The sequence below is a fragment of the Myodes glareolus genome, chromosome 19 (assembly GCF_982192425.1).
Source record: "Myodes glareolus chromosome 19, mMyoGla1.1, whole genome shotgun sequence".
Classification (NCBI taxonomy): domain Eukaryota; kingdom Metazoa; phylum Chordata; class Mammalia; order Rodentia; family Cricetidae; genus Myodes; species Myodes glareolus.
In genome coordinates this window covers 55,830,729-55,844,188 of record NC_142044.1, presented here as the reverse complement: position 1 = coordinate 55,844,188, position 13,460 = coordinate 55,830,729, and positions in this window count along the sequence as shown.

Below are 13,460 nucleotides of genomic sequence, written 5' to 3'. Positions count from 1 at the left end.
GAAACTGCAGCTCATGCTGGCTGTGCACTGGTTACTTGACAAGAATCTCTGAAAGAGTGGGATGGTGTCGGGGTGATAGGGGCAGATACCGGCATGGGGTACTTAGTGAAGCAATATTTGCCAATAGGGCAAAGAAAATAGGACGAGATCTCACAGCAGTGGGCAGCCAGTACCCCATCCTAACCTACTCAGAGGTAGGGAGGTTCCAGAACTTGACATGACCCAGCAGCAAGGAGGAACCTGGTAGGGAGCCCACGATGGTGTCCTTGCTGTCTGATCCCAGACCTCACACCTGGGGAAGAGTTTGGTGGAGGGTGAAGTTGGGTAGGGGGCACCCAGGAACTGCCTAGCACAAGTGCCATTAAACAGAGCTAGGTAGTGTGTGCTTAGTACTCCTGTTGTGAATGTTAGGTCACTTTTGTGTTGATATTTAAACCCAGGTCTTCTGCAAGAGCAGCATGTGTATAACCCCTTGTTGACTGAGTTTCTGTCCTGCCTGGTTCTTGCAGTCATTAAGTCCCAAAGAAATCACACAGAGGTTTACATTAATTATAAACTGATTGGTCTAGTAGCTCAGACTTAATATTAACTCTTATAACTTATAATAGCCCATTATTCATGTCTGTGTTAACCACGTGGCTCGGCGAGGCAGTCACATCTTACTTCTTCTGTGGCTGGCAGACTGTGTTTCCCTCTTCCCAGAATTCTTGTTGCCCTACCTCTACTTCCTGCCTGGCTACTGACCAATCAGCATTTATTTAAAATATAATTGACAGGGTACAGACCATTGTCCCACAGCAGCCACTGAGCCATCTTTAAAGTCCTAAGTTCCAGTCTCGATAGGTTAACTTCACCTAGGTCTAACAAGTGTCCCCTGAGCCTTTCTGCTGCATCTACTCAGAGCACTGAAGCTTTACAATAGTTAACACAGCCTTCAGGGAACACCAAAGACCTTTGTTCAAATTCTAGGTTGAGCCAAGCACGTGGCACATACCTGTAATCTCAGCACTTGGGAGGCGGGGGCAGGACAAGGAGAAGTGAGAAGGCCACCCTGAGTGCCATAGCAAGACCTCACAAGCAAAGCATAACCGTGAAACTTCACAAAAGAAAGAAAGATGGCTGAGAATTAATGTAAAAGTATCAGGAAGATAAAGAATAGTGTCCCTGGCCGACGTGTGCGCTGACGAGGCAGCGGTACACAGGGAGGTACAGAGGGAGAAGGGGATGGTGAGGGAGGGCAGGAGTGCATGTGAATGTCAAGAGAGGAGACACGGGCTGGGCAGAAGGTACAATGTTGCTAGTGACATGTGATGTTGAAGGAGCTCATGGACCAGTGGAGCGGAGCCAGTACTGGTACCCAGTGGGTGTGAACCTTCAGTTCTGCCAACAGAGGAAGCACTGGAGATTGTCCACAGACGGTGTGACTGTGTGTAACCTAACCACACTCAGAGATGGTTCAGATGGAGCCAGCCGCTCCAGGACACAGGCACCTGCCTGGCTTCCCAGCATCAGAAGGCAGAAGCAGTGGCATCGTGGAACCCAGGTGGGCTACATAGTGAGACCCTGTCTCCAGAATGCCAGGAGCAAAGAGGAAAGAAAGCATAAGAGCAAAAAAGAGGGTGAGATGATAAAGCTTCAGTTACGTGCACTTGACTTTGAGCTTCCCACTCCAGAATCCAGTTGGAGGAGGGATTCCCTTCTGCCCCAGTGTCATCTTGTGATACCTTTAAAATAAATTATCATACAGTCAGCTTAGGTGAGAAACTGAGGTGGTGTGGAAAGTGGGTAAAGACCAAACACGACCATAGTTTTAAAAGCGTTCCCTCCCACCAGTGCGGAGCAGAGCAGCCAGGCAGCAGAAATGACAGGAAGCCTCGAATGGCTGAAGCGCTGTGACACCCACTTTCAGATCTCCAGCTTCTCTTTTCTCTTTCTGGGTCCAGATAAAGGACATGATAATGGGGTACCCGTTGTGCATTCTGAGTTCATGGTGGAACCCCAAATGTAGTAAGTGAAGAATAAACTGTGTTTTGGAATTCGTAATAAAGAAGACAGACGCACTGACAATGACATAGATTGCCTGTGTGTGTGTGTGTGTGTGTGTGTGTGTGTGCGTGCACGTGTGTGTGTGTGCGCGTGTGTGAAGGATCTTGCAGGAGGACCCTTTCCTAGATAAGTACTGCCTAATTAATAATAATTGAATTATAGACCCTGCCCATGAAGCTTGTATCATTTGTCTTGTTGATAGTAACTCCGGAACACTCCCACAGTTGGGTTAATTAACTGGCAGTTATCAGAGGAGGGATTTCAGCTTGAGAAGGGCTGACAAGGCAGATATCAGCTCTGTGTGGCACCCTTGCTGCTGTGTGATATGCCTTTGATCAGCTGGTTGACCCACACCGGCCCCCCCACCCCCCAGTGTCTGGTGTATTGGCCTCGATCCTGCTTTGATCATGTAGAAGCAAAAGTGACATCCTGGCCTGCCCTCGCATGACCCAGAACATCACATATGATAAGAGGAAAACAAACATAACAAGGTCACTCCAACTGGGGTGGCCTTTCTAGCAAACCCAAACAGTTTTCTGTGAACCATTTTCCACCTTCTAGTTGCCATGCTGTGGAGGCGTACCTCAGCCCTTGAATATCTCAGCCGTGTGAGGAAGCGGTTGCTTCCCCTTTTGGACAGACGGACATCAGCTTGGTAATGTGGGTGGGTAAGTGTGTAGCTTTTTGGTTTAAGCCCTTTTATGTGTTTGGTTAGCTGGTTCTTCTGAATATGATTCTCTTGCTCTCTTGGAAAAGACTTTTTTTCTTTTCTAAATGCTTCTCTCTCTGAGCCATTTTTTGACAATCTTCTCAAAAGTGACTGTGAAAAACTCTAGTGTTTTCTTATAGCCTTTGTAATGTGGCCCAAGTTTCTTTGCCTGCTAGGTGACAGCCTCTGACCCCTGACCTTTGACTCTTCCAAGCAGGTGCCTTTTGCTCCTATACGTGAATACCTCAGTGCCAGGTAGACCCTGATGCCATGGTTGTCACCCTCTCTACCCTCCTTACACGATCCCTTCCATCTTCGAGGTTCACTCTGTGCTGTCTCTGTGCACCTGGGTCTGGCTGGGTAGCATTCCTCCAACATTTCCCAGCTCACGCTGTAGTCTGTGCTGTGCACTCTGCATTCCCTCTTTTACTATGTGGTGCGTTTTCGCATGACCAGTGTCAGCTGGATTCCTCAACTCCTGACTTAGATTGTACACCTCAGTCTGTAACTAGAGTTGGTTTTCTAGGGCAAGCCTGTTGATCTCCTAGTAGCTAATGCCAGAGTATGGTGTAGTTCTGGTTTGCACAAGCATATAACTGCATTATAGAGATGCAGAATAAGTGGAAGGCATAAGCTGGTGTCTAATAATTCTATTTTAAATCCCATTTTCTGCCCTCCAAACAATACCTTGGGCAACTCTCATCATTTTCTAATAATAATAATAATCACTCTAGAACAGTTAAAAACTTCATTCTCATACCTGATTAAAGTTCTTCCTCAGTGCTTGTAAGGTTTGCTGTTCTATTTTCTTCCTCAAACACAGGGAAGGGATGAGAAAAAAAAAGAGGAGCCCTCAGTCCCTCTCTGGGCCAGACTGCAGTTTCCCTTGGCTTTCCCGGGTGAAGCTGACGCAGTCTTCCACCAGAGGGCGCATCCTGCCTGGCTCTGCAGCCCTCAGCACGGAAGTCCCTGCCTGGGAAGTTACTCTTTTCCTCTTGTTACAGGACCGTTCGTTTTCCTGACCCAAATCTCACTGGCTGCAGCTGTCAAGATGCAAGCCGGGCACTTTCTGTGACTCCACTGAATGCAGGCGAGTCATGCTACACAGACCCAAATGTGCCAGCACAGACCCCTTCAGGGATGCCCTCCTGTGTGCTTGTCCTGACACTCAAGTTACCATCCGGTCTCTGCTGACCCAGTCATCCAAAGATAATGCTCAGAGGGAATTTGGGGGAAGTGGCTGGGGTCAGGTGACATTGTCACTGTCAGGCTCCTGTGGTTGAATGGTAGAAGGCCTGTGACAGGAGAGAGGCCAGACAACTCTACACATTCCTACACTCCCTGCCACTTGCCATGGGAACCCCGGCACCGCCTGGGACTCTGCCAACAGATACCCATTACCAGATGGGGCTCCCTGAGGCTGAATCAACTGTGAGCCCAATTAGTCTTTCTTGACAACTTACCTCGTCTGTGGCACAGTGTCATTAAGGACAGGAATTAGACTGCCACTCTAATTTTCCCGTAACAGAAACTCTTTACAGAACGTATGTGAAGTTCTTCCTCCAGTGTCGGGAAAGGAGGAGGGTCACCGGAGGCTGGGGCATTCCTTATTTACTCCCGACAAAAGCAGCTAAGACAGGCAGGCACAGGCAGGCACTCAGGCACACGGGGACACAGAACCAAACATAGACCAGTGTAGGCACATAAGCAAACTGGCACACTGTGTGGAGGAAAGCACACGGGCCTAGAGATAAACAGACAAGCAGGTCGCTGATGGCAAAGGTTCAGGTCTCTGGCCCCAAGGCCATATTAATACAGAACCCGCATAAACGTGACATTCTGCTAGGGACAGTTATATATAATAGTTAGATCACTGTTTACCTTGGGGATCCCTGGACACTCAGGGCTAGCCATTTCATGCTGATTCATAGCCTCCTGATACCCAGAGTCAGTCATGTTTTATCCGACTCCCACAGGATACCTAAGTTGGTGCCATGTTGTCTAAACATAAACAGCTCTTAGGGCCTTGTGTCTACCTAGGTGTTCTTACTGACAGCTGTAGAATGGCAGCTTTTTCATTGCTAATGGAGTAATTCTTAAAAAGGCCCAAGAGTTTGGACACCTTGTCCTGTTGTATTAAAAGGCAAAGATTCTTCAGTTCGTTACAGAAGGGACTAGTCTAGCAGTTTACTTTTCAATCCTTAATTTTCCTAAAATTTTTAGCATCTAAATTTCAATCTGTAAGATCCAGTTTGGAAATGACTAATTTCAGAAGTCCATTGTCTTTGCTTGTGACTTCAGTTTCAATTTTCCGTGGCTTATGTGTGTGTGTGTGTGTGTGTGTGTGTGTGCACATGCGTGCGCATGAGAGTGATGTGTGTGTGCATGCTTGCGGGTATGCGTGCGCGCATGCGAGCGCTGTGCGTGCCTGTGTGCACGTGCGTGCATGTGTGTGCGTGTGTGTTTGTGTGTGTTTATGTGTGTGTGCGTGTGTATATGTGTTCTACTCCATTACCAGTAAAACCATTATCATTTCCAAATTTTTCACTTTGGAGTCACTGTCTGTTTCCTCTTTAAAAATATGTTTCTTTTACTTTTGAGGTTGTAATATAATTGCTTCATCTTCCTCTTCCTGTTGCCCTCTCCAAACCTTTCTATATACCCTTCTGGGTTCTCTCTAATTCATGGTGTATGTTTCTTTTATGCATTCTTTTTTTTTTTAAGCCGACATTCCCAGAAGATGAAGTTCTTGAGGGCCTGCTTTTATTTCTGCTGACTTCTGCTCCCAGTTCTGTTGACCACTGTATTTTACAGTTTGGGGTTGTGAGATCTTTGTTGCCTGATATTTATCTGTCAACACTTGGTTTTAGAATGTTGGAGACGAAGTGTTAATCACAATGACATATGTAGTGGCTTGACTGGGGATGTCCCCAGAGCCTCATAGATTACCAGGTGTGGTTACCAGGGAGTGACACTATTTGAAAAACTTAGGAGATGTGTCCTTGTTAGAGGAGGGTGTCCATGGAGGCGGGCTTTGAGGTTTTCAAAAGCCCAGACCAGGCCCAGTGTGTCTTTCTTCCTGGTGCCTACAGACCCAGATGAGACACTTTTGTATTTTGATGCACAACAAACCTGGGACAGGTATGGGCTTATGTGCTTGCTCTCTCTTGGTTGCCAAGCAGACGGCTCCTCTCCAATCTTCTGTTGGACTGAATGTGAGAACTTTTAAGATTCAGAGTCCCTTCCTTACGCAAGGTCACAGACTTATTTATTATCCCCAATTAGCCATTGACTCCCAAGACTTTAGATAAAGGAGTCAGAGAGCTAAGGACACCTGAGTTTTTCGTGCCTTTTGTAGTTTGAATGTAATTGGCCCTCATAAGCTCATAGGGTGTGGCGCTATTAGGAGGTGTGGCTTTGTTGGAGTAGCTACGGCCTTGTTGGCAGTTGTATGTCACTGTAAAGGTGGATTTTGAGGTTTCCTATACTCGAGATACTGCCCAGTGTCTGAGTCTACTTTCTGTTGCCTTCTGATCAAGATGAGCCAGCACCATGTCTGCCTGCATGCTGCCATGCTCTGTGCCATGATGACAATGGACCGAATCTCTGAACTGTAAGCCTCCACTTCAATTAAATGTTGTCCTTTATAAGAGTTGCCGTGGTTGGGCTGGAGAGACGGCTCAGCAGTTAAGCGCACTGCCTGCTTTTCTAGAGGTCCTGAGTTCAATTCCCAGCAAATACATGGTGGCTCACAACCATCCATAATGAAATCTGATGCCCTCTTCTGGCCTGCAGGCAGACATGCAGACAGAACACTGTATACATAATAAATAAATAAATCTTTAAAAAAAAGTTGCCGTGATCATTGTGTCTCTTCAAAGCAATAAAATCCCTAATTATGACTGTGTGTAAAACTGAGGCCACAGAGAGGGTTTTAGCCAGGGCTCTGGGAAAACCCTTAAGTGGTTTTCTATTCTTTTCCTTCTTTTTGTCTTTCCTTTCCCTCCTTCCTTCCCTCCCTCCTTCCCTTTCCTTCCTTTCCTCCTTCCATCCTTCCTTCCTCTTCTCCTCCTTCATTTTTCTTCTTCTTCCTCCTTTTGCCATGCATTAAGAAGGATTGAGTTTTTCCCTCATTTTATCTACATATGTATAGAATAATTTGGAAAACATTTATCTTTCTTTTCTTACCTAGTTTTCCCACACACTTTTCTCTGTGTTTTATTCCGAGCAATGAGATAATAAACTGGGTGCTTTGTTGACTGTTTTGTGTCAAATACTTTCTGTGTTCTCATTGCATTGTCTTCGCTTTTACAGTGCTGATCTCTCTGTGCACAGGACCTGTGCACTCTTTCCCTCATGGATCTTCTGGGAACCAGACAACAGAGTATGCAAATATCCATTTTCTGCTCTGTTTTCCTGCTCTACCATATCACAGGCTTCATGAACAGGGATTGTGACTATCTTGTTCTTAATTGAAAATTTAACTTGTCCTTTCATAATCTCACACATGTATACAGTGTGTTTGCTCATCACCAACCTGTTATCTTTTCTTTCTTTTTCACACTTGTTGGCCCCTTTCATCCAAACTAGTTCTCTCCTCGTGTGTGTGTGTGTGTGTGTGTGTGTGTGTGTGTGTGTGAGAGAGAGAGAGAGAGAGAGAGAGAGAGAGAGAGAGAGAGAGAGAAAGAGAGAGAGAGAGTCATAGATTTTAATCAGGACTGCTTGTACCTCCAGCAAGCTCTCCATGCACTTTTTCCATATTGATTAGCACAGCGTATGTAAAATCGTGTCCATCTTCATCTGAAAATCCAGGAACAGAGAAGGGAAATTACTCGTCCAAGGTTATGGAGGCAGCACTGATGTGTGATAAAGGACCAGGTCGGCAGTCAGCGTCCATCCCTTATTATTGGGGCACAGTTTCTTTCATTAGTTTCTGAGAAGCCAAGGTGAATAAATGCACTGTAAAAGTGGTTTGATTAAGTGATAATAATGTTCACATCATTAACTTCAAATTGCATTTACCTTTAATACCATTAGATGACTACATAGAATTCAGAATTTTGTAGAGTCAGCATGTCATGAGAATGTGTCCAAGCCCTATAGGTTATACTTTGTGCCAAGTTTTGTCATATTCCTGAGAAGTGGATAATTCATTTATCTTGGGAAGTTCCCATTCTAGTTGCAAAGGCTGTTAAAAGTTGTGCCCTTCTCAGGGTGGCAAGATGGCTCAGTGGGTAAAGGCACTTGCTGTCACCCGTCACAACCCGAGTCTGCTCCCTGGGACCTACACAGCGGAAGAAGAGAACCAGCTCTCCATGTTGGCTTCTGGTCTCCACATATACACAGGCACACACACGCACACTCACACACAGTTACACAAATGTATACATATATACAGACAAACACACACAGAGACACACAACACATACACACAGACACTGAGACACAGACACATATGCACTCACAGAGTCACACAAACATGCCCACAGACACAGACACATAAACACACACAGACACACTCACAGAAATACACACACACACACACACACACACTCACAAAGACACAGACACTTCCTTATGCCGGGTCTGTTCTCTGAAGGCTTCCCAGACATAATCCTTTGTGCCCTTTAGGCATCTGAAGGCAAATATAATAGCAGAAAATATTAGCTGTGGTCGGCAAATACCATGCCCAAAAGTTGGACTATCACGTACTGCTGATTGCAGTGAGGTGTCCCGTGTCTGCAACAGTGAAGGGCCCAGTAGTTAATGGAGGAAGCCTACAACTTGGAGACTTGGGGTCATCTCCATGGGAGCAGAAGGTGAGTTTTGTGAAATCAGAGTATCTGCCTTGGGCACCTGGGTGTGTGGATATTCTGAAGCGTGAGGAAGGACCATCCTGTGTGAACAGCTTTAGAACTTGTCATTGGAGCCTCGAGGCCAAGCAGAGGGGGAGCTCTGTTGTGAATATGAAAAAGGTGTGTCTGTTCATAAAAATACCCTGCCTAGTTTCTTAGGGATTGACCTATAATCCTGTCACTGCCAAATGGGGTCTGTAACTAAAATTCAAAAATAACCACTGTCATGTCTAAAGATTTTTTTTTTTGGCTTTTAAAATGGTGACATTTAAATTTATATGTAAACTAAAAAGCGAAGCCCGTCCTGTCATAATCTGACAGGTCTAATCAGTTACCCTGGAAGGCAAACAGTAACCCAATAGCACGATGATAATCGTGCCTTGATGCAGGTGTTGCTAATTAGCCGCCGGCTCGGGCTGCAGCGGGTTTGGCTTTCACCTATGTGCAATGCTGCTGCAGCATGCAAATGTGGGCTAAGCTACGAAGTTACAGCGCCACCGCCATCCATGGTGCAGGCTGACCTTGAGACAAAAAACCTGGAACCACATTCTAGTTCCTGCTCAAGGCTCGGTCTGACCCCGGCTCTCCTTTCTATGCTTAGGTTTCCCTCAAACCAGACACTCTGCTTGTCCAGACTTCTGGTAGAAGTCATTTCTTATTGCTAGTAGCTGCATTGCCCTGGGAAGGACAGCAGTAATTATTAGGGAATTAGGATCCATTTGTTTTTCATTCAACATGCTTGTGAGATTTTTTCTGACATAGCATTTTTATTAATAATTTGAGAATTTCATACGTAAATGTGGCGAAGTTTGACTGTATTTAGTCCCACTCCTCCCACTAAGTTCTCCTAGATCCCTCATGTCTACTCAGTACATAGTAGAAATGAGGTAAGTGATTGCTGAGTGCAAAAACAATCACTGGAGAGTTACGGACATTCTTCCTAACTACTTTGTTAAGCTTTTGGGTTTACCTGTAGTGAGGCAATAATGCCTGTTTGTGGGGTGGATGTGTAGAGGAGAGTCATAATACTGTGGCACTTTCCCTCAGCCTCTGGCTGGGCTGGGAGACAATACTAGTTCTGCTTGTCTCATCTGGGCTGAGAAAGTAGAAAACCCAGTGACAAGGACGAAGCTACCTCTCTAGAGAATGGATGGGGAGATCCAGCTGTCAGTGTTGTGTGTGGCAGAGGCAGGAGGCTACCAGCCATCTCCTGAGAAGTAGTCCTAGCATTTAGGGACTTCCACTAAAGCTAAGCCAGGACTCATTATCTCAGCGACGAAAAGCATTTCGGGAACAATTCTTATGAAGTAGAGTTAAGGTTAAATAAAGACATTTTAATATGTATGTAAATATGAAAGTGAAGTGGAAGAAAGGTATTCCAGAAACAGACCCAGAGCACTGGGTGGGCTTCTCCGGGCAGAACTGAAGCGCCCTGGTTTTTACTAACACCGTATACAGGATTTTGATGGGGTTTGAATTTATTATCGTTAATTGATTGCTGAGAGACCTAAGTAAGACCACAGAGAGGTTGCAGAGGGGCACAGGGTGGCACTCTCGGCGTGCGGGAAGGCAGGATATCTTTATTGAATATAGATTTAAAAGACGTTCGTGAGTCAGGGGATAAATGAGGGCCAACCAAGGTCATACATATTCACAGGTACTTGTATGCCTGTGCACGCACATATAGACACATGTATCTGCATACCCATCTGTACACACACACATACACACATGCATGCACGCCTTTTGCCAGGGTATAATAAACACTTAAACACTAGGTGTATCATTAAATCAAAATACCACAGGCCATTGATATACTGTATGCTTACATATTTTGGAAAAGTGGGGTGATTGTGTGTAGCTCAGCGAGAGGATACTTCCCCGGTGTCTTCAAGGCTGCGGATTGGAGCCCTGCTATCATACACACTCCAGAGCTTTTCTTTTCTAAGCCTAGTGCTGTGCTGCTCTTAACCAAGGCAACAGAAGGGTTGTTCACCGTGGTTTCTGAAGAGTGCATGGCTTTGAACAGAAAGGTTTATCTGGTCTCTGTTAGTCAATAAAAAGTAGTTGAAAGTCACCTTCAGTATTTCTCTTAAAAGTAACTAATCTTTTCACGCCACAGGGCCTCGAATCAATGGTTGCAGATCGATATTTTCTATATTTGGTTATTGTTTCCTTCACCTTACACACTCTGGGCTAAAAAAATCAACCCACTGTAGACGGAGACAATCAATGGGGAGCGTTTGGAGAACACTGGGTAGGACTCATGTCCTTTTGGAAATCACACACAAAGGAAATTATGTCGACACTTTCTCAGTGGAATCCTAGGGTAATTACAAGATGGATTTGTGATCCAGGAGACTTCTCCTCAATTACAGGAGGGCTGCCGATGTGTTTACTTGGCAGTAAGCAGGCTCTCTCCGAGACCCAAGGAGGTCTCTGTTGGAATAACTGGCTCTGGTGAGTCCGGACTCAGATCTACAAACGACTTCTCATCTCGGGCCCATTTGGCCTCCATTGTCAGCAACGGTTACAGTTACAGCTTCAGAAAAACCTGATTTTCACCATTCTCAAGGAATGGGCAGGAGCCAGCTGAATTATTAGCAAAGCCAGCATGTTCCCGTCCTGGGAATTGAGGTGCCCTGCCGAGGGAAGCCAGGCGTCCACAGGAGGGAGCAGGGCTTCCTCAGTCCCTGTTGTCCTGTGGATCAGTGGTGACGGCTGTGGGAGGGATGAGGGGGTAGGGGTGGGGGTGGGGTGTCATCTGCCCTTGTGGGTGACACAGCTGAGAGGTGGGCTTCCTATTTATATTTTGTGACTGTTACAGATGATTATTGGAGATGATTGCCGTTTGCAGATTAGATTCACACAGCTATTTAATCTTAAAAGGGAGGTTAGAGTTCAATGTATCCCTACCTTTCTGTGTACTTTGCAGCTAGCGTCAGAGCTAGCTCAGACTAGCCACACTCTAGGCGAGGACTGGGGAAGTCATTCATTCATTCGTTCGTTCATTCATTCATTCATTCATTGTACAAACACGTGTTTGTCTGATGGTAGCTAAAATTTGAGAATATAGTGACAAAAATGTGGTCCCCTGAAGATTTTATAATGCAGTTAGGGGGTGGAATTATCCTTGTTCTGTCCAAGACAGTTTGGGTGGCTATAACGAAATGCCACATGGGTGGTTCACAGACAGAAACACTTTTTCTTTCCGGTGTGGAGGCTGGGGAGTCCTGGACCACAGTGTAGGCCAATTCCTTGGTGGTGGAGCGCTTCCCTAGCTTCCTGCTTGCCCAGTCTGGACACTGTGATCACCACTGTTTCTTCTTTGAGAAGCTCTGATGCTATCATGGGAGGCTGCACTCATGGCCTTATATAAGCTACTTCTGTCCACGGTGGAGAGCTAAAACAAGCCTGGGAGCAGGGCTGCTTTGTGCGGGGAATTTCTGATAATCTCATGTTGTAATCACTTTGATCTCTCTCTTTATATAATATATCATGTAAATATATAAATAATATAATTATTATATAATTATATGAATAATTTATATATTATATAATTACACATACACACACACACACACACACACACACACACACACACACACACACATATATATATATATATATATATATATATATATATATATATATATATATATATATATATATATATATATGAATGACTTACAGGTTGCCATTCAACCAATCCGACAATGGCTGGCTGTGAATGGAAAGTCCGAGGATCCAGTGGTTAGTCAGCCCCCCAAGCTGAGTGCCTCAGTTGGTCTTCTGTATGTGCTGGAATCTCAAAGAATCCGGCTCCAATGCCAGTAAAGGCATGGATGTGCTGGCAAGGCGAGGGCAAGCAGACAGAAAGCAAAACCTTCCTTCTTCGGTGACCTTATCTAGGCTTCCAGCAGAGGGTGTGGCCCAGATGAAAGGTGTGCCTTCCTGCCTCAAAGTAGAAGTAGTATTCAGAGTAGAAGCAGATTCAAACCACTTCAAACCAAGAATAAAATCTGCCCCAGGTGTGTCCTCCACTTCTGAATTGTAGTTTATTCCAGATAGGGTCAAGGCGACAACCAAGACTAGCCATCACAGGATTCCCTACTTTTTTCTGCCTCTTTGGGCACTGCATGCATGTGCTTCATAGATGTACATACAGGCAACACACATAAAAAAGCAAAAAAGATGCACCTTTAGTAGCCAGGGTATGGAATCAGTCCAGCTGTTCTTTGGCAGACGAATAGTTAAAGAAAATGCTATTTATCTACCATCTCTATCTATCTTGTCTGTCTGTCTATCTAGTCGATTGTTTATCCGTGAAAAGAGTAATGTATTGTCATTGGCGCAGTGTAGGTGGAACTGGAGTGTCCAGTGGTCAGCACTCACAGAGACTAGCACCACATGCCCTCACTCATACGGGGAAGCTACAGCAGCTGGTTTCGTGCACATAGAGTGGAATAGTGGACATAGTGGGTAGGAATGGTCAGGGAGTGGCGGCAGAGGGGGGCTGGCTCACAGGTGCTGTTGTAGAGTCAGAGGTTTTTATATTTTTACAAACAAAGAACTTGGCAAAGGCATACATCATCAGATCATAAAAAAAACATAAAACAGTTTACAAAAAGAATCTTTGAAAATGCTTTGACTTGGGCACAAGGACTTTCGCCCAGTCTGTACCAGGTGGCTGGCTGGGCTAAGTGACTTTGTGCTCAGAATATCTTGGGGTGTGAGAGGAGAAGGCCACTATCTTCCTGGGAAAACTTTTTGCTAGGAAATTTTAAAGACATGATCTCAAACTTGTCTGAAACAATAAATCTCAACTTTCTTCCCTCCCCGACTCTCAG